This window comes from Saccopteryx leptura, chromosome 4 (assembly GCF_036850995.1).
Source record: "Saccopteryx leptura isolate mSacLep1 chromosome 4, mSacLep1_pri_phased_curated, whole genome shotgun sequence".
Classification (NCBI taxonomy): Eukaryota; Metazoa; Chordata; class Mammalia; order Chiroptera; family Emballonuridae; genus Saccopteryx; species Saccopteryx leptura.
In genome coordinates, this window is record NC_089506.1 from 192,216,865 (window position 1) to 192,241,280 (window position 24,416).

General features: G+C 46.8%; 1 long non-coding RNA gene and 1 other non-coding gene across 2 annotated transcripts; both read left to right on the plus strand.

Annotated features, from left to right (window-relative positions):
* The first annotated feature begins 3,926 nt into the window (after window positions 1-3,926).
* Window positions 3,927-4,031, plus strand: LOC136404756 (small nucleolar RNA U13). Its single transcript, XR_010751450.1, has one exon. It is a non-coding gene; the product is annotated as a small nucleolar RNA U13 (small nucleolar RNA).
* Window positions 4,032-6,352: 2,321 nt separating this feature from the next.
* On the plus strand, window positions 6,353-20,306 carry LOC136403561 (uncharacterized). Its single transcript, XR_010751154.1, has 3 exons — window positions 6,353-6,485; window positions 12,201-12,322; window positions 20,211-20,306. It is a non-coding gene; the product is annotated as an uncharacterized lncRNA (long non-coding RNA).
* The last annotated feature ends 4,110 nt before the right edge of the window (window positions 20,307-24,416 follow it).

Consider the following 24,416-nt stretch of genomic DNA (forward strand, 5'->3'; position numbering starts at 1 on the left):
CCTGCAAACCGAGCAGTGGAAGGAGCTGGAGCAAACGCAGGAGAAACCGATGCTGACCCTGGAGCTGGAGGAAGTGCTGGAGGAGGAGGCCAACCAGGTGTTCGAGATTCGCCTGGAAATGGAGCAAACGCTGGAGGAGAATTCAGAGGTTCATGAGTTGCAGCTTGCCCTGGACGTTGTGGAGAGCCAGCAGCAGCAGGAGGCCAGGGCTGAGGCTGAGGCTGAGGCCGGGTCCAGAGCTGCAAGGTCTGCGGAGCAGAAGGCTGCGGCAGCCCGGGGCTCGAGACCGGCAACGGGAGCTGGTGTTTTCAGTTCCTCTTTGGAAGATGAGGAGAATCGAGCTGGAGTTGTGATCTACAGTCTCCAGAAGATGGAAGCCCAGCTGAAAGGAGCACCTACTGTGGCCCCGGTAGGTCTGCGATTTGGGGACATAGGGCTGGACATGCTTTCCGGAGCAGAGATGGAAATGCTGACTGCCATTGCCACGTGCTCCTCTTTGGGACAGTGTAAGACCTGCGAGGATGGCAGGGATGAGGGGGGTGGCTGACGCCCTATGTGCACGGACTGATTTCCTGGACTACAACCGGAGTGGGCATTGGCTCCTTTGTTGGATGGACTTACGGATTACGGATTTTGGACAATGTAAAATACCCTGATGGGGGTGGGGGGTGGCTTTGCTGGAAGCACTCCCCTGCCCCGGGAAGTTTTTCCCGTGGCTAGAAAGAAGGCCGAGGACATTTTGTGCTTTGGGCTAAGTGCTGAGAGACTGGTGAAATGTACCTTTGTAATTGTTGAAACTGTATGATTTTTGTTTTTTATTATTTTATTTTATTTTTCATTTTTCTTAAGCTGGAAACGGGGAGAGACAGTCAGACAGACTCCCGCATGCGCCAGACCGGGATCCACCCGGCACGCCCACCATGGGGCGACGCTCTGCCCACCAGGGGGCGATGCTCTGCCCATCCTGGGCGTTGCCATATTGCGACCAGAGCCACTCTAGCGCCTGAGGCAGAGGCCACAGAGCCATCCCCAGCGCCCGGGCCATCTTTGCTCCAATGGAGCCCCGGCTGCGGGAGGGGAAGAGAGAGACAGAGAGGAAAGTGCGGCGGAGGGGTGGAGAAGCAAATGGGTGCTTCTCCTGTGTGCCCTGGCCGGGAATCGAACACCGGTCCTCCGCACGCTAGGCCGATGCTCTACTGCTGAGCCAACCGGCCAGGGCCAGATTTTTGCTGTTGTAATCTGTGTAATGTTCTAATTTCCTTGCACAGGGATGCCAGTGGTATAGATTGTGGGTAGTAAAGTGAGCATAGGGGTGGATTGTTGGGCGGATAAAATGTATTATGCTCACTTTGTTAAAGATAACATGAGGAGGCCGTCGCCCAGGTGATATTAATGTGTGTTGGGGTGGGCTAAAGGCAGGCAGAATCCTTGTAGCCTGGGGCTTGGTTTTGGGATTAAGCCTTTCCTACCCTTTTTGCTGTGGGGTGGTACAATCCAATCATGCCTCAGAAAGTGACTTTGTATTAGAGACTTCCCTATTTTGTATATTGGATTAAGGGTTTCGATTTCTACACTATAAAATGGGGATGGAGCGAGAGCTTGCGCTCTTGGTTCCTGAGATTATCATTAGAAGAGAGAGCAGAGGAGAGCAGAGAAAGGCCACGTGGAGGAGGCCAGGAGAAGTAGCCAAGATGGTGGAGTGCTGAGTGAGATGTCAGTTTGTGTAGAGTTTGTATTTGGGATAAGGAAGGAGATGGGGAACAGAGGTGAATAAGTCTGGTGAGCTTTGATTCTAGGAAACTCGGATAAGTCAGTGGCTTTGTGAGCACTGAATGTGACTGGGTTTTGGAGCCCAGTGTGTATTTTTACTTGCCCGCCGGGTGCAGGCTAGAATTAAAGACTATGGCCCACCAGTTTTTGGCTCCGCTGTTTCTTTACCGACTGTCCAAATCCAATGCGAACCTGCATGGGCCAGAAGGCTGCTTTGATAGTGGCCATGGCTACTGGCCTTACATGCCTTGACCAGGCAAGCCCAGGGTTTCGAACCGGTGACCTCAGCATTCCAGGTCGACGCTTTATCCACTGCGCCACCACAGGTCAGGCCTCGACAATTATATTTTATAATTTTTATTTATTTATTTATTCATTTTTGGGGGGGGGAGAGAGAGAGAAAGAGAGAGAGAGAGAGAAGGGGGGAGGAGCAGGAAGCATCAACTCCCATATGTGCCTTGACCAGGCAAGCCAGGGTTTTGAACCGGCAACCTCAGTGTTTCCAGGTTGACGCAATTATATTTTAAAATACCACAGTTTTTACGCTAGTTGCATAATTTTATTTTGTGCATTTATCCGTCCCACCCTAAAGGCCAGTCTGTGAAAATATTTTCTGACATTAAACCGGTCTGTGGCCCCAAAAAGATTGGGGACCACTGATGTAACAGCACAAACACCAGCTTTTTTATTTTATTTTTTATTTTCCTTTTTCTTTTAGGTGAGAGGAGGGGGAGATAGTGAGGCAGACTGCTGCATGCACCCTGTCTGGGATCTACCCAGCAACCCCATCTAGTGGATGCTCAAGTACTGAGGTATTTTTAGTGCCTGAGGCTGACACACTCAGACCAGCCAAGCTATTCTCAATGCCCAGGGCCATGCTTAAACCAATCAAGCCACTGCTGTGGCAGAGGAAGAGGGAGAGAAGGGGGAGGGAGAGAAGTAGATGGTTGCTTCCCCTGTGTGCCCTGATCAGGAGTTGAACCCAGGATGTCCATACTGTAAAGCCAGTAGTCAAGGCCACCATCACCGCCACCTGGCCCGTACAGGTTCGCATTAGATTTGGACAGATGATAATGAAACAATGGAGCTACGAACTGGTGGGTCATTACTTTTAATCCTAGCTTGCACCTGTGGGCAAGTAAAAACATACACTGGGCTCCAAAACTCACTCACATTCATTGCTCACAAAGCTACTGACTTATCCGAGTTTCCTAGAATCAAAGGTTTCTAGCTCACCAGCCTTATTCACCTCTGTTCCCCATCTCTTTCTCTCTGCACCAACTCTGCACCAACTGGCTTCTTCAGCATTCCTCCATCATGGCTGCCTCTCTTCTTCTCCATGTGGCCTTACTCTCCTCTCCTACAGCATGGGCTCCTCCTAGAATATAATCCCTCTTCTCTAATGCTAATTTTAGGAACTGAGAGAGCATAAACTCCCAGTCTGCCCTACTTTATCATATAGAAATCAAAACCTTTAATCCAGTATACAAACAAGGAAGTCTCTGATACAAAGTCACTTATCTGAGGCATAATGGGATACCTCATGAGAATGCACCACACCCTACATCAAAAAGGGTGGGAAAGGCTTAATCTTAAAACCAAGCCCCAGGCTACAAGGATCCGGCCTGCCCACAGTCCACCCCCAACACACATTAATATAATCACGTCCATTCCAAGCAAGAAGGGCAACCAATACCATCACCTGGGCAATAGGCTTCCACATGGGCAACGCCATCTTTAACAAAGTGAGCATAATATATTTTATCTGCTCAACACATACACTGGGCTGATGCTCTATCCACTGAGACACTGGCCAGGGCCCTTTTTGGTTCCTTTTTTTTTTTTTTTTTTTTTTTACAGAGACAGAGAGAGTCAGAGGGATAGATATGGACAGACAAACAGGAACGGAGAGAGATGAGAAGCATCAATCATCAGTTTTTTGTTGCGACACCTTCGTTGTTCATTGATTGCTTTCTCATATGTGCCTTGACGAGGGGGCTACAACAGACCGAGTAACCCCTTGCTCAAGCCAGCGACCTTGAGTTCAAGCTGGTGAGCTTTGCTCAAACCAGATTAGCCTGCACTCAAGCTGGCGATCTTGGGGTCCTCCGCATCCCAGTCTGACGCTCTATCCACTGCGCCACCACCTGGTCAGGCCCTTTTTGGGTTTCAATAAGCATGATGATTTGGTGTTTATGCTCTTGTGTGAGACTTGCCTCTCTCAAACCTTGTTATAACATTAGCACATTACCTGTCTGACCTCTAATGTGAACTTGGGGAAAAAAAACAAAACAAATCCTTCCCTTTTGTACAGCTCATCCAAGTGCCATTCTATTTGATAAATGGAATGCTCCTCTATTCATGAATTGCTAAATAAAGCCAATTAGATCTTCAGTTTATTCAGTTGAATTATGTTCTTTAACAAGAGTGAAGTGTTCCATTTTTAGACCTGGACAATAAAAAACATGTGCTATGTGATTCTCTATTGTGGATAAAAAAGGGGCTACTTACTAAACCTAACAAGTCCAGGGGAGGCGTACATGGTGGCCTTACAAACTCAGAAGCCTAAAGTAACCACACGGGATGGTCTGAAATTAAAACTTCCTAACCATAAGCAGTTCATGGCAGGTAGTCATGTCCTAGGGCGGTATTTTTCTCTAACAAAAGTGAATCACCACCTGACCTGTGGTGGCGCAGTGGATAAAGCATTAACCTGGAATGCTGAGGTCGCCGGTTCAAAACCCTGGGCTTGCCTGGTCAAGACACATATGGGAGTTGATGCTTCCTGCTCCTCCTCCCCTTCTCTCTCTCTCTTCTCTAAAAAAATGAATAAATAAAAATAATTAAAAAAAAAAAGTGAATCACCTTAACTGAGCCTGTCTGTTGTCTTTTTTTGCATCTAAGATAACATACCTGATAACATACCTTTGGAATATCAAAACAGAACCATCAAGCAGAGATCACAGAAACTCTCATTGTTATTATTATCATCTTAATTGTTAATTGCTAACTACCCAATACCTGACTTTGGAAGTGAAGTATGTATCTATTACTTTTATTTTTTATCCTGTCCCAGAGATTTCCCCACTTTGCTCTCTCCACCTCCATACTCATCACCAGTAACCCCCTGATGTCTTTCCCTTTGATTCTGATGTATAAAATAAGTGGTAAAACTGCCATTTTGGGAACATTTTCTCAAATCTCTTGAGATTTTGTTTTTGGGCAATTGTCAGTTTGGCTCAAATAAACTCATATAAATTCTTACAGATTTGGACTTTTTTACATTGACACTATGGAGGGGGCTTCAAGCACCCAGAGGACAATGGGGCTACAAGATGAAGGAGTCTGGGACCCTAAATGATTGTGTAGAGCTGTGCCTTCTCCACTGTTAACGTAAGAAATGTCCAGCCTGACCAGGCGGTGGCGCAGTGGATAGAGCGCCGAACTGGGATGTGGAGGACCCAGGTTTGAGACCCCGAGGTCGCCAGCTTGAACGCGGGCTCATCTGGTTATGAGCAAAGCTCACCAGTTTGGACCCAAGGTCACTGGCTCGAGCAAGGGGTCACTCAGTCTGCTGTAGCCCCACGGTCAAGGCACATATGAGAAAGCAATCAATGAACTACTAAGGTGCCGCAACGAAAAACTAATGATTGATGCTTCTCATCTCTCTCTGTTCCTGTCTGTCTGTCCCTATCTATCCCTCTTTCTAACTCTCTCTTTCTCTGTAGTAAAAAAAGAAAAAATGTCCAAACCTGTGTGAATTTTGATGAGTTTATTTGAGCCAAATTGCAAAGTGGGGAAATCTTTGGGATTAGCTCAAAATATAACAAACAGACCCACATACTTCTTTTACATATCAGCTCTAGGATAGTTAACAGTGAACAATATGATAACAGTGAAGGGATTTGTGTTCTCCGCTCTCTCTGCTCTGGCTGTGTCCTGAGGGGGTCTGGAAAAATGACTTGGATGCTTTAAAGGTATGTTACTCTTACATTCCAAAGGCATGTGACTCTTACATTTTAAAGGTATGTTATCAATTATGTTATCCTAGATGCAAAAAGACAATAGACAGGCTCAGTTAAGGTTAAAGATTGACCTTTGTTAAGGAGAAACACTGCCCTAAGACGTGACTACCAGCCATGAACTGCTTTTAGTTAGGAAGTTTTCATTTCAGACCATCCTGTGTGGTTACTTTAGGCCTCTGAGTTTGTAGGACTGCCATGCAGGCCTCCCCTGAGCTTGTCAGGTTTCGTATGTGGCTCCTTTTTCGTCCACACCATCAGTGTGCACTGGACGGCAACATGGTGAAAAGTAATAAACAGAGCTACTTCTTGAAGTTGGAGCTGCCATCCCAGAGGAACTAACTGCCTTGCAGGTCTTACTCCTCAGACCTTTGGTATGCTAAAAATGGGGAGAATCACCTTTGTCCTGGGCCTACGCAGCACTGCATTCCAACACTGCTTGTAAAGCTAACAGGAAAGCAGACACTATGACTACTGGATTAAAAATTAAAGACATTCTTATTTCTTTATTTACTTAAAATAAGATCTCACTTATTGATTTTAGAGAGAGGATAGAGAAAGGCGGAGTAAGGTGCAAGAAGTATTGATTCAGAGTAGTCGCTTCACGCTTGTGCCTTGACCAGGCAAACCCAGGGTTTGGAACCAGCGACCTCAGCATTCCAGGTCGATGCTTTATCCACTGCGCCACCACAGGTCAGTTTTTTTTTTTTTTTTTTTTTTAACATTATTCTGTGTGGCTTGTTCACTTTTTTGTTTGTTTATTGATTTTAGAAAAAGAGAGGAAGAGAAAGAGAGAAACATTGATTTATTGTTCCACTTATTTATCCATTCATTGGGGGTTTTTTGTTTTGTTTTTTTTATGTGGCAGAGACAGAGAGTCAGAGAGAGGGACAGATAGGGACAGACAGACAGGAAGGGAGAGAGATGAGAAACATCAATTCTTCATTGCAGCTCCTTAGTTGTTCATTGGTTGATTTCTCATATGTGCCTTGACCAGGGGGCTACAGCAGACCGAGTGACCCCTTGCTCGAGCCAGCATGCTTGGGCTCAAGCTGGTGAGCCTTGCTCAAACTAGATGAGCCCACGCTCAAGCTGGCAACCTCGGGGTCTCGAACCTGGGTCCTCCATATCCCAGTCTGACGCTCTATTCACTGTGCCACCATCTGGTCAGGCTCATTGACTGGGTTTTGTATATACCCTGACCGGAGTCACGTGTTGTATCCTGCAACCTTGGTGTATGGTGATGATGCTCTAACCAACAGAGCTACCTGGCCAGGGCTAAGACATCCTTTAGAATTAGCATCATTATGTTAGCTTATTTGTATCTACAGAAATCTCTTCTTTCTGTTCATGTAATTAGTCCCCTTCCCTTTCTCATAAATACCCCTTACCTTCACCTAATTGGAACACTATTTGAGTTTTTGCCTAAATCAGTGTACAAAAAAAGGGGGGTTATATGGAAAAAAGACAGTCAAAGGGGGTTCTATGGAAAATAGCCTGGATCGCATGGCTGCCCCTGAGTCATACCTGAAAGGTGACTAAGGAAGGGGAGGCTGGGCCTGGCGCTCGCTCAGTCAGCTGACTGGGTTGGTCCCATCTCTGCAGCCTCACATTTTGTTTAGGCCAATAAATATTTATTGTGCATCTGCTGTTTTATCGGCCCTGGGCTGGGCACTGGAATCACAGAGATGAGTCAGAAACATCTCCCATTTCAACTTGGTCTAGTGCGGGAGGAGCGTCAGGGGTGTGTTCAAGCCTTGTCCACTATGTCCTCAGTCTCCTGTGCTGGCTTTTCTTTCTAAGACAGCCTGCTCTGGGTGTCCAGGACTACTCTTTTGTTTGAGGTGCAGGTGTAAGGGTGCTATGGAGGTGTTATAGTAAGGAATAACCCTTCAAGTAAGGTGACGGCCCCTGTAAGAGGGGCTGTCCTCTTAGCCCCTCACTGTGTCCTGCTCACTGTCGGGGCTGCGCAGTTTGTGAGCACCAACATGGCTCCTACAGTAATAGCTCTCAGGCCCCGGGGGAGGATGAGACTTGCCATGGGGGACACTAGTTGGGGCTGACAGTCTCCGGCTGTTTATCTGCCACCTCTGTGGTGCAGCCCAGGCCCCACCGACTTCTCTCCCCACACAGCCTATTCCATTTCTTTTTCTCTTGAGTCCAGGAACCTGCTCTAGCCTTGGGGCAGGAAACTTTTCTCTGACTCATCATGTGGTTTTGTTTCCTCTAATCTAGCGATTCTCAACCTGTGTGGGTCGCGACCCCAGTGGGGTCACCTAAAGCCATCGGAAAATACATAATGCATATCAGGTATTTACATTCCGAATCATAACTGTAGCAAAATTACAGTTATGAAGTAGCCACCAAAATTATTTTTTGGTTTGGGGTCACCGCAACATGAGGAACTGCATTGTGGGGTCACGGCATTAGAAAGGTTGAGAACCACTGCTAATCCTTAATTCCCTCAAGCCCTAAATTTTTGGAACCCAACCTGCTTTTTCTGTTATTTGCTGAAAATGACCCTCCCCTGTGGCAGTGGATACCACCTGGTCAAGCTGCTACAATGGGGAGGGGCTGGGTAACAAAATACTTTGGGGGTGAGAAGAAGTAGTAAAAGCAGCAGTTTATGTTTCAAAACTATTGTCCAGTCTCACAGGTGTACAAGCCAAAGGCCAGTGGCTGAGAGTGGCTGAGGAGACGGGAGAGCCAGCCGGTGCCAGAGTGTGTGGACAAGGATGAGGGCCTGTCAGGTCAAAGCATAGCGATGCCTGGAGGCATGAATTCTGTGGGACAGCACGACTTTCGGGGAGCCGAGCTGTGAGGTTGCGTATGTTCACGTGTGAGGACGTGGGGCCAGTTAGGATGCTTCTGAATGCAAGTGTTGAAACCCACCCCAAGGTCATTTAAATAGTAGGGGTTTGCTACTTTTTCTTATAAGAAGTCCAGCGGTCAGCAGTACCAAGGCTGGCCCAGTGGCCCACTGATTTCACTAAGGACTCAACCATTCTCTCATTTGCCGTGCTGTGTGTGCTGTCTGCAATTTCTGGTCACAAGATGGAGCAGCTCAGGCATTTGTGTCTTTACATACGAAGCCCCATGGCAGGCAAGGCATGGGCCTGGTCTCCTGGTCTGGTTCTTTTTCCTTGGGGGTGGGGCAGTGGATATTTTTCCAGGAGCCCCCAATGCGGGGGCATGTGGTCTGGTGCTTCCAGGCTTGGTGTGGGAAGGGAAAGCTGCCTTCAGCAAGGAGGGAGCAGGGAGTGGCTGTTGGTGAGGCCGCAGCGCCTGCTCCTGGCTGTGTGGCTGTGAGCGCCTCCGCCTGTGTCTGTGTCTGACACACAGGCTTCGCTGCTCGTGTGTGCTTGACCCAGGCCACAAGGAGCGTGGTCCCCAGGCTGGGACTTGGTTTCCTACCCGGAGTCAGCTATGGGGAGTTACGGTGTCAGAGCTGTGTTTTATGAAGATGGCTCCAGAAGGCAGTTGGGGTGTGGACAGACTGCCGGTACCGAGGCTGTGAGCTGGAGTCCAGAGCAGTGTCGGGGGCTGCCATGAGTGGCTGCCTTGCAGTTGACAGGTTGTGGGGTTTGGGGGGGACAAGAGAGCAACTTCCTTTCCTTCTGGTTTCCTCCTACCCCAGAAGCTGCTCCTCCTTCTGTTTTCTTTGCAACCTCCTCCTCTACATCAAGATAGGATATCCTCTGTGCTCAGTCCCGGGCCCTCTTTTCTCTCCATCTGTTCCCGCTTCCTAGGTGATCTCATCTAGTCCTGTGGTTTTAAATAATGTTTATATGCCAGTCATCCCGACAGGTGGCTCCTAGCCCTGACTCTCTCCTGGACTCTGCACTTGTGCACCTGACGTCTTCACTTGGAGGCCACTGACCTCTTGCTGGCAGCGTGCCCAAGCCTAGCTCCCCGTCTGCACATTCCCAAATCTGCCCCTCCTTAGCTTCCTGTTTCTGCAGAGCCCCAAACTGTGGAGGCAGTTAGACAAACTTGAGCAGAGCAAGGACAATGGTCCAGGGGCAGAAGGTCGCCAGGGCGGAAAGGCCCGAGTGCCTAGCAACAGGCAAAACTAGGAAAACAAGGACCTCGCCCTCAGGGTGACCTTTCCTCCCCTAGCGTATCACTGGTCATGTGATTTAGACCCCCTGACCTTTCAGATCGCTGGCTATGCAGTTCTGACCCTCCCCTGACCTTTCCTCCCCGGGCATGTTACTAGTCAAGTGGGTTAAACCCCCTTAGAGGGGGAACGAATAGAGGGGCCAGAGAATAGCCCTTAAGCATTAAGCCCCCAGGACAATGAGGTTCTGACAGCATCAAATACATCTGGGCCTCAGTTGTGTTTCAGCTTGAAGCCCAGAAAAGCAGCAAAACCAGACAAGCGATGCCATGGCTGACCTCAGGTTCTCTGCATTGACTAATGACTCTGTGCCCTGGCGCCAACCAATTAGTAGAGACCACAACCCTGAAAGGACACACCTGAAAAGTGGATGAATATTCTAGTGGGATTCTCTCCCGACACCTTAAGATAAACACCCCCAAGATGAGGACCCAGTGCAGCCCTCTCTATGGAGCATGCCCGCCGCCCCACCGATGCATTTTCCTTGTTTCTCTCTCCTAAGCTCCAAGGGCCTTTCTTGTGCCTCTGTAACTTGTTTTCTAAAGCCCAGTTCTTCTACGGTTCACTTCTACCTCTGTGACTTTCTAAATAAACAATGATAGTTGGAGTCTTGGCTCTGATTTCTTTCTCAGCCAGAACTCAAGTACCGAGGTTGCTGAACCGAGGCTGGGTCTGTCTCTTCTGGTCTATCTGGTGCCGTTTTTGTTTTGTTTTAAGATTTTATTTATTAATTTTCCAGAAAGAGGAGAAAGAGAGAAGGGGGAGGAATGACAAGTATCAACTCATAGTTGCTTCACTTTAGTGGTTCATTGATTGCTTGTCATATGTGCCTTGACCGGGCAAGCCCAGAGTTTCGAACTTGGCGACCTCAGCATTCCAGGTGGATGCTTTATCCACTGCGTCACCACACGTCAGGCTATCTGGCGCCGTTTTGGCTGCCAACAACAAAACCACTGTACACCTAGGATCCCAGCCCAAGCCACTTTTCTCCTGTTCCACATTCTGTCCATCAGCACATCCTGTGGCCTCTTTCCTCCACCTCCTCCAGTCTAGTCTCATCTACCCTTTCCTCTGGACCAGACCCCTGTGCTAGCCTTCTCATGGGCCTCCTTGTCTACCCTTCTGCCCACAGTCTGTTTTCCTCACAGCAACCAGAGGTAATGTTGATTATTATTTTATTTATTTATTTTTTAATATTTTACAGAGACAGAGAGAGGGATAGATAGGGACAGACAGACAGGAACAGAGAGAGATGAGAAACATCAATCATTAGTTTTTCGTTGCGACACCTTAGTTGCTCATTGATTGCTTTTTCATATGTGCCATGACTGTGGGGCTACAGCAGACCGAGTAACCCCTTGCTCAAGCCAGCGACCCTGGGTCCAAGCTGGTGAGCTTTGCTCAAACCAGATGAGCCCATGCTCAAGCTGGTGACCTCGGGGTCCTGAACCTGGGTCCTCCACATCCTAGTCCAACACTCTATCCACTACGCCACCACCTGGTCAGGCTGTTGATTATTATTTTAAAATTTTTTCTGGCCAAGCCTTGGTTGGGTAGCTTAGTTGGTTAGAGCATTGTCCCAACATGTTGAGGTTGCAGGTTCAATCCCCGGTCAGGGCACATAGAAGACTCAACCAGTGATGGCATAAATGAGTGTAACAATAAAAGTTGATGTTTCTCTCTCAAAAAGTCAATAAATTAAAAAAAAAATTTCTTGCCTGACTGTGGTGGCATAGTGGATAGAGCATTGAGTGCTGGCTAGCCAGCTTGAGCGTGGGATCAGTGATATGATCCCATGATCACTGGCTTGAGCCCCAAGGTCGCTGGCTTGAACCCAAAGTCGCTGGCTTGAGCCCCAAGGTCACTGGCTTGAACCCAAAGTTGCTGGCTTGAGCCCAAGGTCGCTGGCTTGAGCCCAAGGTCGCTGGCTTGAGCACCAGGTTATTGGCTCAACTGGAGCCTCCAGTCAAGGTGGTGAAGGTGGTCAAGGTGTGTATGAGAAACAATCAATAAAAAACTAAAGTGACGCATCTATGAGTTGTTGCTTCTCCCTTCTTGCCTCTCTCTGGCTAAAAAAACAAAATAAAATAAAATCTGGAAAATTTCAAGCACATACAAAAGAAATGTATTTGTTTATTGCTCTTTTTAAATAGTTAACAATATGTGCCCTACCGGAATGATGTTTTTACAGTATAAATATGATAAATTTACTTCCCTGCATAAAACCTGAAATCCAAATTTCTTACCAACCTCATCCCTAATCTCTTTCCTTCTCATTCCCCCATCAGGCCTCTGCTGCTCCTGGAACCTGCCATGGTTAGCTCAGTTACCTCTGGGCCCTGGCACTGCTATTTTTGAGCCTGGATCACTCTTCAGATCTTTGCATGACTGGCTTGTTCTCAATCTTTAGGTATCTACCACCCCAAATAAACAGACGTTAGAGTTGTAAAGTACTGCAATCCGCAAGTTACATAGGGACACCAGATAGGTTAAAGAAGAATTTCTTTTTTTCAGAGACAGAGAGAGTCAGAGAGACGGATAGATAGGGACAGACAGACGGGAACGGAGATAGGTGAGAAGCATCAATCATCAGTTTTTCGTTGTGCATTGCGACACCTTAGTTGTTCATTGATTGCTTTCTCATCTGTGCCTTGACTGCGGGCCTTCAGCAGACCGAGTAACCCCTTGCTCGAACCAGCAACCTTGGGTCCAAGCTGGTGAGCTTTTGCTTAAACCAGATGAGCCTGCACTTAAGCTGGCGACCTCAGGGTCTTGAACCTGGGTCTTCTGCATCCCAGTCCGACTCTCTATCCACTGTGCCACCGCCTGGTCAGGCTAAAGAAGAAATTTGAGGAGTTTATTAATTAGCAGGCTAGCTAGCTACATGGGGCACAGTCCCAATCATGTAGATCCTCTTACCGTTCTGAACCTTCCTTTATACAAAATCAAGTACTTGTTGGGGTGGGTAAGGAGGGGGCAGGTACAATAGTCAATTACTAACAAGCTTACAACATCTATCTATAGGATCTATTAAAAGGAAAAAGCATTCTTATACATCAAGACCACAAGATAACACAGTAGTGATAATTGTTTTATATACCCGGCAAAGACATTCCCAAATCTTCTAGTGTCTACCCCCATCCCTGTTGCCACAATGAAGTGTTTTGCTTAGGATAAGGAGAGAGGCTAAATGAAAATACCTTTGCTAAAAGTGTTGGGGCTAGCTTATTAGGAAACCTAGTCCCCGCTTATTTAGTTTACAAGTTTTTATACATATAAAGGATTTCAAGCCTGACCAGGAGGTGGCGCAGTGGATAGAGCGTCGGACTGGGATGTGGAGGACCCAGGTTCGAGACCCCGAGGTCGCCAGCTTGAGCACGAGCTCATCTGGTTTGAGCAAAGCTCACCAGCTTGGACTCAAGGTCTCTGGCTTGGGCAAGGTATTACTCGGTCTGCTGAAGGCCCACGGTCAAGGCACAGCACATATGAAGAAGCAATCAATGAACAACTAGAGTGCCACAACAAAAAACTGATGATTGATGCTTCTCATCTCTCTCTGTTCCTGTCTGTCTGTCCCTATCTATCCCTCTCTCTGACCCTCTCTGTCTCTGTAAAAAAAAAAAAAAAAAAAAAAAGGATTTCAAAAGGGATGATTATTAGAAAACGTATAAAATGTTACAGAATGCAGGTTTTTCAAGCAAGGGGAGTGGCCTCGTGATCCCTTTGTCTAGAGCAGTGGTTCTCTAAGTGTGCGCCCTAGAAGATTTTCAGGTGTGCCCTATGGTATTCCAGAGAAATGTGTGCCTGTTGGGGACCAAAAAATCAACAGGGTTTTTAGAGTTTAGATTTTTGGTGGACAGAGGTATGGGGAATTGGCTGTAAGTGACAGTCTGCCCAACCCCCCACCTCACCTGATTAGATTGCAAAAGGCTGTTAAGCTGTGGTGCTGGATTGTTAAAGCTTTTATTTTAAAAGCATTTTAATTAATTAATTAATTAATTTTTTGACAGAGAGAGTCAGAGAGAGGGACAGACAGAAAGGGAGAGAGATGAGAAGCATCAATTCTTCATTGCGGCACCTTAGTTGTTCATTGATTGCTTTCTCATATGTGCCTTGACCGGGGGGCTATAGCAGAGTGAGTGACCCCTTACTTGAGCCAGCGACCTTGGGCTCAAGCTGGAGAGCCTTGCTCAAACCTGATGAGCTCGCGCTCAAGCTGGCGACCTCAGTGTCTCGAACCTAGGTCCTCTGCATCCCAGTCTGACGCTCTATCCACTGCACCACCGCCCAGTCAGGTTGTGGTGCTGGATTGTTTACACTACCCCCCATGTTCCCCAGAAAGACTGGAGGCAAGTTTCTTCCATCCTTTGTTTGGTGTAAAGTTAAGATGATATGTATGGTGGGGGTTTTGGATTGATGATTAAACATAAGGAATTGTCTCTTGAAGCCTTTTGGATTTCTATAAAAGAAGAATATATGGTAATATCTAAAAAAGCTTTGAACATTTTACTACAATTTTCAACATCCTATTTATGTGAATTAGGATTTTCTACCCTCAACACAATTAAGAGTAAAAAGAGAGGAATTCTTCAATGTATTGATGAGGAAATGAGAATTTGCCTTTCAAATATATGCCCAAACATTGAAGAAATCACTAGGACACATCAGGCTAATATTTCTCATAAACAGAAGAATGAAAAAAACTTAACACATTCGCGACGGGACCTGGTGAATTCACTAAATCTTACTAAGAATATCTATATATATATGAAAAGATAACTTTTTTGTTGTTTTTTATTTTTTGTTGTTTTTTTTTAGGTGTTCTTTTTTTTTTTTTTAAATTTTATTTTATTTTATTTATTCATTTTAGAGAGGAGAGAGAGGGGGAGAGAGAGAGAGAGAGACAGAGAGAGAGGAGAGAGAGACAGGGGGGAGGAGCTGGAAGCATCAACTCCCATATGTGCCTTGAGCAGGCAAGCCCAGTGTTTCGAACCGGCGACCTCAGCAATTCCAGGTCAATGCTTTATCCACTGCGCCACCACAGATCAGGCTGTTTTTAATTTTTTTAATTTTTTTAATTTTTTTCTGAAGCTGGAAACGGGGAGAGACAGTCAGACAGACTCCCGCATGCGCCCGACCGGGATCCACCTGGCACGCCCACCAGGGGCGATGCTCTGCCCACCAGGGGGCGATGCTCTGCCCCTCTGTGGCGTCGCTCTGCCGCGACCAGAGCCACTCTAGCGCCTGGGGCAGAGGCCAAGGAGCCATCCCCAGCGCCTGGGCCATCTTTGCTCCAATGGAGCCTCGGCTGCAGGAGGGGAAGAGAGAGACAGAGAGGAAGGGGGGGGTGGAGAAGCAAATGGGCGCTTCTCCTGTGTGCCCTGGCCGGTAATTGAACCCGGGTCCCCCGCACGCCAGGCCGATGCTCTACTGCTGAGCCAACTGGCCAGGGCTCGTTTTTTTATTTTTTAATCCCTCTTTTTTTACAAATTCTAAAAAGCATAACTCAAAAAATGTAACATAAAAAAAAATTTTTTTAAAGAAGGAGGAGGAGAGGAGCAGATGGTCGATTCTTAATAAATTTATTATTATTATTATTATAGAGACAGAGAGAGGGATAGATAGGGACAGACAGGAACGGAGAGAGATGAGAAGCATCAATCATTAATTTTTCGTTGTGACACCTTAGTTGTTCATTGATTGCTTTCTCATATGTGCCTTGACCGTGGGCCTTCAGCAGACCGAGTAACTCCCTGCTTGAGCCAGCAACCTTGGGTCCAAGCTGGTGAGCTTTGCTCAAACCAGATGAGCCCACGCTCAAGCTGGCGACGCTGGCGACCTCGGGGTCTCGAACCTGGGTCCTCTGCATCCTAGTCCAATGCTCTATCCACTGCGCCATCACCCGGTCAGGCCATAAAAATGTTTTTAATGTCAGAATAAATTTAATTTTGTCGTATTTATTTTGTTTAATTACCATGAAAGCATGCTTGGACTTTATATTTTTTTCTTTAATATTTGACTTATTATAACATATTTCTCAGAAATTTGTATATAGTGCGCCTACAATTATTTGTAGGATTTTAATTGCGCCCTGACTTCAAAACGTTTGAGAACCACTGAGTTAGGCTATTGTAGCAATTGTTGGGAGGGCTAAATGAGTTAATATATGTAAAACGTTGAGACCAGTGCCGTGGAAGAGTGGGGGGTGGGCAGTGTTTTGGATCTTTATGTCAGTTATTTGGGGTGGCAATAATTGGCGGTGCTGAGAGCCGGACGAGTTCCTCTTGTCCTTAGTGGCCACCTTCATCAACCATCTGGCACAGTTTGGGCAGAGGTTTCTCATGGATGCTTTGCAAACATTTTGCCTTTCATTTGTTGCACACATTAATATTCGAGGAGGAAAGACAGTGTGTTGGTGTCATGGGCTTCTGGAGAGGGCAGATGACTGTCTGCAGCTTCTCAATTACAGGGTCAAGGTCAAGTTCCTCACTCTGCCCTGATGGCTTTCTAGACTCATCTTTCACTACTGACCCTCTGCAGGTCCCACATTGGCCAACTAAATAACTTTCTGCCAGGAGTTTGCACATGCTGTCTCCTCTTCCAGAAGACTCACTCCTCCCCCACCACACTGATTCCAGCTTCTCCACCACATAGCTACTTGGATGTACTTCCAACAGGAAGCCTACAGGCTCCCTCCTCCCCTGCCACCAGGGGGCTCCCACAGCCTCTGGTCCCTCACTTTCTCAGAGGCCCTGTCCCCTTGGCCTCAGGCCCTCGGTGTCTATTTCAGCTTCTCTGTGGGTTGGGAGTGCCTTGCGTGAGGGGTTTGTTTGAATTTGATTTGGGGACTCCAGCATCAGTGGGCACAAGGCCTGGTACAGAGCAGACAGGGTATTCAAGGCCCTGCCTGAGCTGCTCCTAGCTTACATCTCATCTCCTGTTGTTACCTGCACCCCACTGAACACAAAGCTCAGGCAGGAAGCTAGCTATGGGATGTGGTGGTTAAGGACAGAAGTGCCTGGTTCAGATCCTGGGACTACCGTCCTAGTTGTGTAACTGGATGAGTTACATTTCCTCACCCATAAGATAGAGGTAATAATAGTATAGCCCTGATAAGGTTAAAGCCGTTGACCCCCAGGGGACTATTGACAGAGACAATTTTGGTTGTCACTGCTGGGTTGGGAGGTACTGGCATCCAGAAGGTAGAGGCTAGGAATGTTACTACAGCTCTAACATGCAGGGCCGCCCCCACAGCGAAGAACCTCCTCAAAATGTGTCAGTGCTAAGGTTTAGTGCTTGGACCTCTTGGGCCATAGTAAGTGCTCTGTAGATGTTAGTACCATTACTACCGCTACTTAAGCACACCTAGCTCTCTGGCATCTCCATCTCTCTGCCCAAATAGCCTTCCTCCACTTGGTGTGGGGGATGAATACCTACTCACCCTTCAGGACCTAGCCAGAAAACTCCTCTTTGGGGAAGCCTTCCCTGATCTCTCCCACCCTTGTCCCCCAAGATATCCTCAACCTGGAGGTGGAAAGAGGGCACCCACACATGTAAGCCAGGGAACGAATTGAGGCTCTTACACCTGAATGACTTTGGGCAGGTGATTTCTCTCTGTGCCTCTGTACCCTTATCTATGAGATCAAAAGGTAGCTTTGAAGATGAAATGAGCCAGCACTGGGCAAATGTTTGATTAATATCAGAACTCCTTTTGTATTATTAGTCAATGAAACCTAAAAGCTTAGTGTTTGGTTCACATTGGGGGAAATCGCTAAATAATGTGTTTTTTTTTTTTGTGTGTTTTTTTTTTTACAGAGACAGAGAGAGGGATAGAAGGGACAGACAGACAGGAACGGAGAAGTGAGAAGCATCAATTATTAGTTTTTCGTTGCGCGTTGCAACACCTTAGTTGTTCATTGATTGCTTTCTCATATGTGCCTTGACCGTGGGCCTTCAGCAGGCTGAGTAACCCCTTGCTCGAGCCAGAGTCCTTGGGCTCAAGCTGGTGGGATCTTGCTCAAACCAGATGAGCCTGCGCTCAAGCCGGGCGACCTCAGGGTCTCGAACCTGGGTCTTCCGCACCCAGTCCAACGCTCTATCCACTGCACCACTGCCTGGTCAGGCTAAATAATGTTTTTAAATAAGATTTGCTATGGAAAGAATAGGAACTAGCAAAATTATCACCAAGAGACTTAAGAAAAAAATGATGTTATGTGCTATTTATGTGAGACCCACATGTGCCAACTAAAGATTCAGAAAGTGGGAATGTAAAAGAGTGGGAAAAGATTACCAGGAAAATAACCCAAAGAAATCCAAGTTTCACTACATTAACCACAAAAAAAAAAGAAAAAGATTCTGGGTCAAAAAGCACTATCAGAAGTGACCTGGATGACCAAACAATTTTAAACTTGGACACACCTAACAAAATAGTCTCAAAACTAAAGTTAACAGGATAACAAGAAGTTGACATTCTTGTCACAGCACTGTGAAATTTTAATATATCACAATTAATAAGAAAAAACTATAAAGCTATGGAAAATTTGAACCAGGCCACCAACAAGCTTGAACTAATGGACAGGAATGGAACCCTGTAACCCCATGATTTGAGAATACAGTTTTTCTCAGGCACACGTGGAATCTGTACAGATGTCTTAGGTATAGCTCTTCAATATGGTGCCCACGGCCACATGTAACTAATGAGCATTTGCACTGTGGCTAGTCAGAATTGAGCTGTGCTGTAAATGCAAAATACATACCAAAGTAGAAGATTTTATTTTTTAATTACCTTAGACTTAGAGAATATTGCACACCAATTTTAATGGAGATCATTAATTTTTACCTGGATATTTTATACAATGTAACTTGAAAAATGTGTCCCTGAAAACATTCCAGCTAATTAAAAAAAAAATTAGCTTCACTAAGTTATATAATGCTTTGGTTCTGAATATGGAACATCCTGACATGAGCCAAGCTTTACCTTAACTAAAGTGAGTAAAAGAGAAATCCACGCCGTGCAGGGAGTGCTGTGTACATGCCCCACTCAGAAGACTTCTGTTTTTTTAGATGAAACCGGTTCTGTATCCTGAAAGATGTGTCTTATCTTCCCAAAGTCAGGAAGTTTAGAGATGGACTTAGAGCAGAAGCACAAACTGATCTGGGACATGTATTTCTGAGCCTAACAGATCCAGCCAGAAGATAGTTTCCTGATGGACAAAGTAGGTTATATAGTATTTAAAGAAGAAACTCATTAGAGTTTATTTGGAAAAAGGGATTTCTCAATCGGATTTCAAGACCTTCCCTTTGGCCTGTGTGTGATGTGTTTTCTGGAGAGTGTGTGCCTTGGAGATTTTGTGACTTAGGTCAGCCAAAGAGCCCTTCTGCCCCGACCTCTCTCTCTCTTTTTTTTTTTTTTTTGTATTTTTCTGAAGCTGGAAACGGGGAGAGACAGTCAGACAGACTCCCGCATACACCCAACAGGGATCCACCCGGCACGCCCACCAGGGGCGATGTTCTGCCCACCAGGGGGCGATGCTCTGCCCCTCCGGGGCGTCGCTCTGCCGAGACCAGAGCCACTCTAGCGCCTGGGGCAGAGGCCAAGGAGCCATCCCCAGCGCCCGGGCCATCTTTGCTCCAATGGAGCCTTGGCTGCGGGAGGGGAAGAGAGAGACAGAGAGGAAGGAGGGGGGGGTGGAGAAGCAAATGGGCGCTTCTCCTATGTGCCCTGGCCGGGAATCGAACCCGGGTCCCCCGCTCGCCAGGCCGACGCTCTACCGCTGAGCCAACCGGCCAGGGCCAGACGACCTCTCTCTTTTTGTTGAAAAGAGGGACCTGATAAACCTAGGCTGAGTCAGAGAGAGCTCTTGGCATTGACTCCATCTAACCACTGATTCTTCAGTCTGACTTGGACAACAGAGCTGGGGCAGGACGTGTGTTAGGAATCTGACGAGGAGGAATTGGGAGCAGGGAGTCCAGGCCCCTTAGGGGAGACCCTCCTGGATATCCCAGACTACAGCCAGCTCCTAAGGGACATACAAACATACTGTGGCAGCCAGACAGAGCTTCCTTTCTACAAATAAAAATACAAATTATTTTTATTAAACAAAACAGTACCGTTATCCCTGCACACTCTACTAATTTGAATCATGGAACATGCACGAGAGTTGCTGTTAGTTTAGGACATCAGAATTTTTGTTTTTGAAATCTTATGTAACTTTGGGAAACAAAAATATATACAATTGATTGTATTATACTTGTTTCACCTTTCAACAGTAGTGAAATAGTCTTTTTCTTTTTTATAGGTGGTAACAAGAATACATCCTTATGTTTACATACCTAGTCACATGATTATGCTACCAGATGATTTTAAACAAATTTTAGTTTATAATTAAAATTTCACTATCAAGAACCTGAAATATGGTAGCACTGTGTCTTTTTTATTTTTATTTATTTATTTATTTATTTATTTATTTATTTATTTTTACAGAGACAGAGAGAGAGAGAGTCAGAGAGAGGGATAGACAGGGACAGACAGGAACGGAGAGATGAGAAGCATCGATCATCAGTTTTTTGTTGCGACTTCTTAGTTGTTCATTGATTGCTTTCTCATATGTGCCTTGACCGTGGGGCTACAGCAGACCGAGTAACCCCTTGCTCAGGCCAGCGCCTTGGGTCCAAGCTGGTGAGCTTTTGCTCAAACCAGGTGAGCCTGCGCTCAAGCTGGCGACCTTGGGGTCTCAAACTTGGGTCCTCTGCATCCGACGCTCTATCCACTGCGCCACCGCCTGGTCAGGCGGTAGCACTGTGTTTTAACTGATAATCCTTATAATTGCGATAAGAATTACAAAATGAGGAACAAGGAAACTCATCTGTTGAAAAATGCAAAACTCTCAGGCTCTAAAATGCCTCTGTCATGTTTCCTGTGGAGTCAGAGAGGACATTTTTATTGGGCTCGCCAGGGGACAGCACACCTTCCATAGAGCAGCCTTTCCTATCCCAGTGCAAGGAGAAGGGTCTGGAAATGAGAGCGTGGGTGTCCTCACACTCTCGCGTGTCACCAGCCCACTCACTAGCCGACTCCCGTGGCTGGCCGGTTGGCATGACTTTGATGAGGTCCACGCTGCTGCCATTCATACCTGGGAAACAAATGATAATGACCCTTGCTATTTTCAGCCCAGCAAACACATCAATAAATTGCTGCTTGGCCGACTCTTACTAGGATATTTTTATTTTTATTTATTTTTATTTTTATTTTTATTTTTTTTCATTTTCTGAAGCTGGAAACAGGGAGAGACAGTCAGACAGACTCCCGCATGCGCCCGACCGGGATCCACCCGGCACGCCCACCAGGGGCGATGCTCTGCCCACCAGGGGGCGATGCTCTGCCCATCCTGGGCGTCGCCATGTTGCGACCAGAGCCACTCTAGCGCCTGAGGCAGAGGCCACAGAGCCATCCCCAGCGCCCGGGCCATCTTTGCTCCAATGGAGCCTTGGCTGCGGGAGGGGAAGAGAGAGACAGAGAGGAAGGCGTGGCGGAGGGGTGGAGAAGCAAATGGGTGCTTCTCCTGTGTGCCCTGACCGGGAATTGAACCCGGGTCCTCCGCACGCTAGGCCGACGCTCTACCGCTGAGCCAACCGGCCAGGGCCTTTTACCAGGATATTTAATAGACTGGTCTTGGTGCCCAAATGACAGCACCAAATCCACCCAAAAATTCCTTCGCATTTTGCTTAGAGGAGGGGTGTCTGGATCTAGACGTGCCGCTCATACACCTGGGCGATGTTTTCTGAAGCATCTCTCCTTTGTAAGCTGCCCTTCTAGCTGGAAAGCTGAAAGAAATTCTACCAGCAGGTAGTTCTTCCATAAGCCTGTCCCAAACAGAATTTGCTACTGAAATTGGATTCTTGTTTCCTCGGTGCTTCAAACTTCAAGGATTTTCTATCCCTGATCACATTCTGTCCGGCCCCACATTTGAAATTGGATCCTGAGCCTGTTTGTGCAATGAGATCATTTTCTGGTTCATCTAAAAATATGTTCACCTATTTAGTGAAAAGGACACCAGCCTGTATGTAACTTTTTAAGTGCCTTTTATAAGCTCCCTTAGTCATTGATTCGTATTCTTCACCTTTGGCTTCAGAAAGATCACTGGGACCAGCATGGACCAGCACAAATCCTGCTCACTTCTGTTCAGGGGACCCATTTGCTTAAAGGTGTCCCCTGATGTGAGCCTGGAGAGAGTTTCTGAACCCAACCCCCTCTCTGCCATCTTCCTCAAGTTTTCCAGTTTTCACTGTAAATATTGCACCTTCTCTCCAAGCATAAATTCAAAACAGGATTCATCATGCACCGGCAGAAGTCCATGAAGACCAGGAGAAGGTCCCAGGAATCATTCTTCAGCTGCAACCACAGGAAAACCTTCAGAGTCCATGAATTAGTCCTTATCTTTAATGCATCTTTGGGAAATCAGGAATTAAGAACTCTCCCTGGTCCTTCAGGAGCAATGCTGGAGAGAGAGTGGGGAACAGAGAGAGAAAGAGAGAGAGAGAAGGGGAGAGAGAGACAGAGAAACAGAGATAGTCTTTCCCTCCAGGTCATTCTCCATTTGTAAAGAACATCACATTGCCTGTAGAGCAGTTTCTCAATCTCAGAACTGTTGACATCCTTTGGTTTGGTAGGGTGTGGGTAGGGCTGTCATGGATACTGTAGGATATTCAACATCATTGCTGGCCTCTACCCACCAGATGCCAGCAACACTACCTCGCCCCGCCCCCCACCAGTGTGACAATCAAAAATGTATTTTTTTTTTTAATTTTTCTCAAGCTGGAAACGGGGAGAGACAGTCAGACAGACTCCCGCATGTGCCCGACCGGGATCCACCCGGCTATTTTGTTTTTTTTTTCTTCTTAAATGAGAAGCAGGGAGGCAGAGAGTAGACTCCTGCATGCCCCATGACCGGGATCAACCAGCAAGCCTCCTACTGGGTGATGCTCTGCCTGGGGCATTGCTGTGTTGCTCAGCAACTGAGCTGTTTTAGCACTTGAGGCAAGGCCATGGAACCATCCTCAGTGCTCAGGGCCATCTTGCTCCAATGGAGCCATGGCTGTGGGAGAAGAAGAAAGTGATAGAGATAAAGAAGGGAGAGGAGGAAGGGTGGAGAAGCAGATGATCACTTCTCCGGTGTGCCCTGACCGGGAATCAAACCTGGGACATCCACACACCAGGCTGATGATTTACCACTGAGTCAACCAGCCAGGGCCAAAAATGTTTAGACATTGGCAGATGTCCTGGTGGGTGGGGGGTGGGGGGAAATCCTCCCCTGTTGAGAACCACCACCCTGGAGTAATCTTTTAAATAAGTGGGTCAGATCGCATCACTTGGAGTTTCTCACTGTGACTTGGATGACCATTTCTGATCTAGTGACCTCTTTTCTTACCACTCTTTCCAATATTCCCTTCATTCTCACCTCAGGGCCTTTACACCTGCTATGTCCTCTCTGCCAGAAACATTTCCCACAGCTGCCTCCTTATCCTCCAGGGCGCTGTTTAAATGTTAACTCCGTAAACATCCTAGAAGAAATAGCACACCCACATTTTTTTGCTATTTACTCCTTTCCCTTTTCTACCCTCTTTGTTTGCAGATTTTTTATCATTGTCTGAAATTATCTATTTTCTTGCCTGTCTTCTCTACCAGAAGGTAGCTTTCATGGGATCAGAGGTTGCTGGTTTTTTTTTTTAAATTAGTTTAGAGAGAGGAAGGGAAAGAGAGAAACATCAATTTGTTCTTCCACTTAGTTATGCATTCATTGGTTGATTCTTGTGTGGGCCCTGACTGGGTATTAGACCTTCAACTCTGGCATATTGGGGCAACACTCTAACCAACTGAGCTACCCAGTCAGGGCTAGGGCAGAGGTTTTTGTCGATTTTGTCCCTGGCTGTTTTTTTGGTTAACACCATAATGCCTGGTACAAAGTGGGTGCTTAGTAACGGTAGATGAGTAAATATAGATGAGTTAAAATTATGGGTGATGGCCTGACCTGTGGTGGCGCAGTGGATAAAGCGTCGACCTGGAAACGCGGAGGTCGCCAGTTCAAAACCCTGGGCTTGCCTGGTCAAGGCACATATAGGAGTTGATGCTTCCTGCTCCTCCCTCCCCCTTCTCTCTCTCTCTCTCTCTCTCTCTCCCCTCTCAAAATTAATTTTAAAAAAATTAAAAAAACTTATGGGTGATGATGGAACCCAGCGATGGGTCATGCCAGAGGTCTACCCTCTCAGGGCTCCCCAGCTGGTAAGGGAGAAAAGCTGGACACAGATCATTCCAGTTCTAGTGACCAGAGCTGTGACGGCAAAGATACCTGGGACCAGGAGAGCTCAGACAGAGGAGATGAGGGTAAAGGACCTGGAGAAGACTAGAAGCCCTCGTGAAGGCTCTTGAAGGATGAGTAGGAGTTTGTCATGTGCAGAACAACATCTATCTTCATTCATTCATCCATTCGTTCATTCATTCACCCATC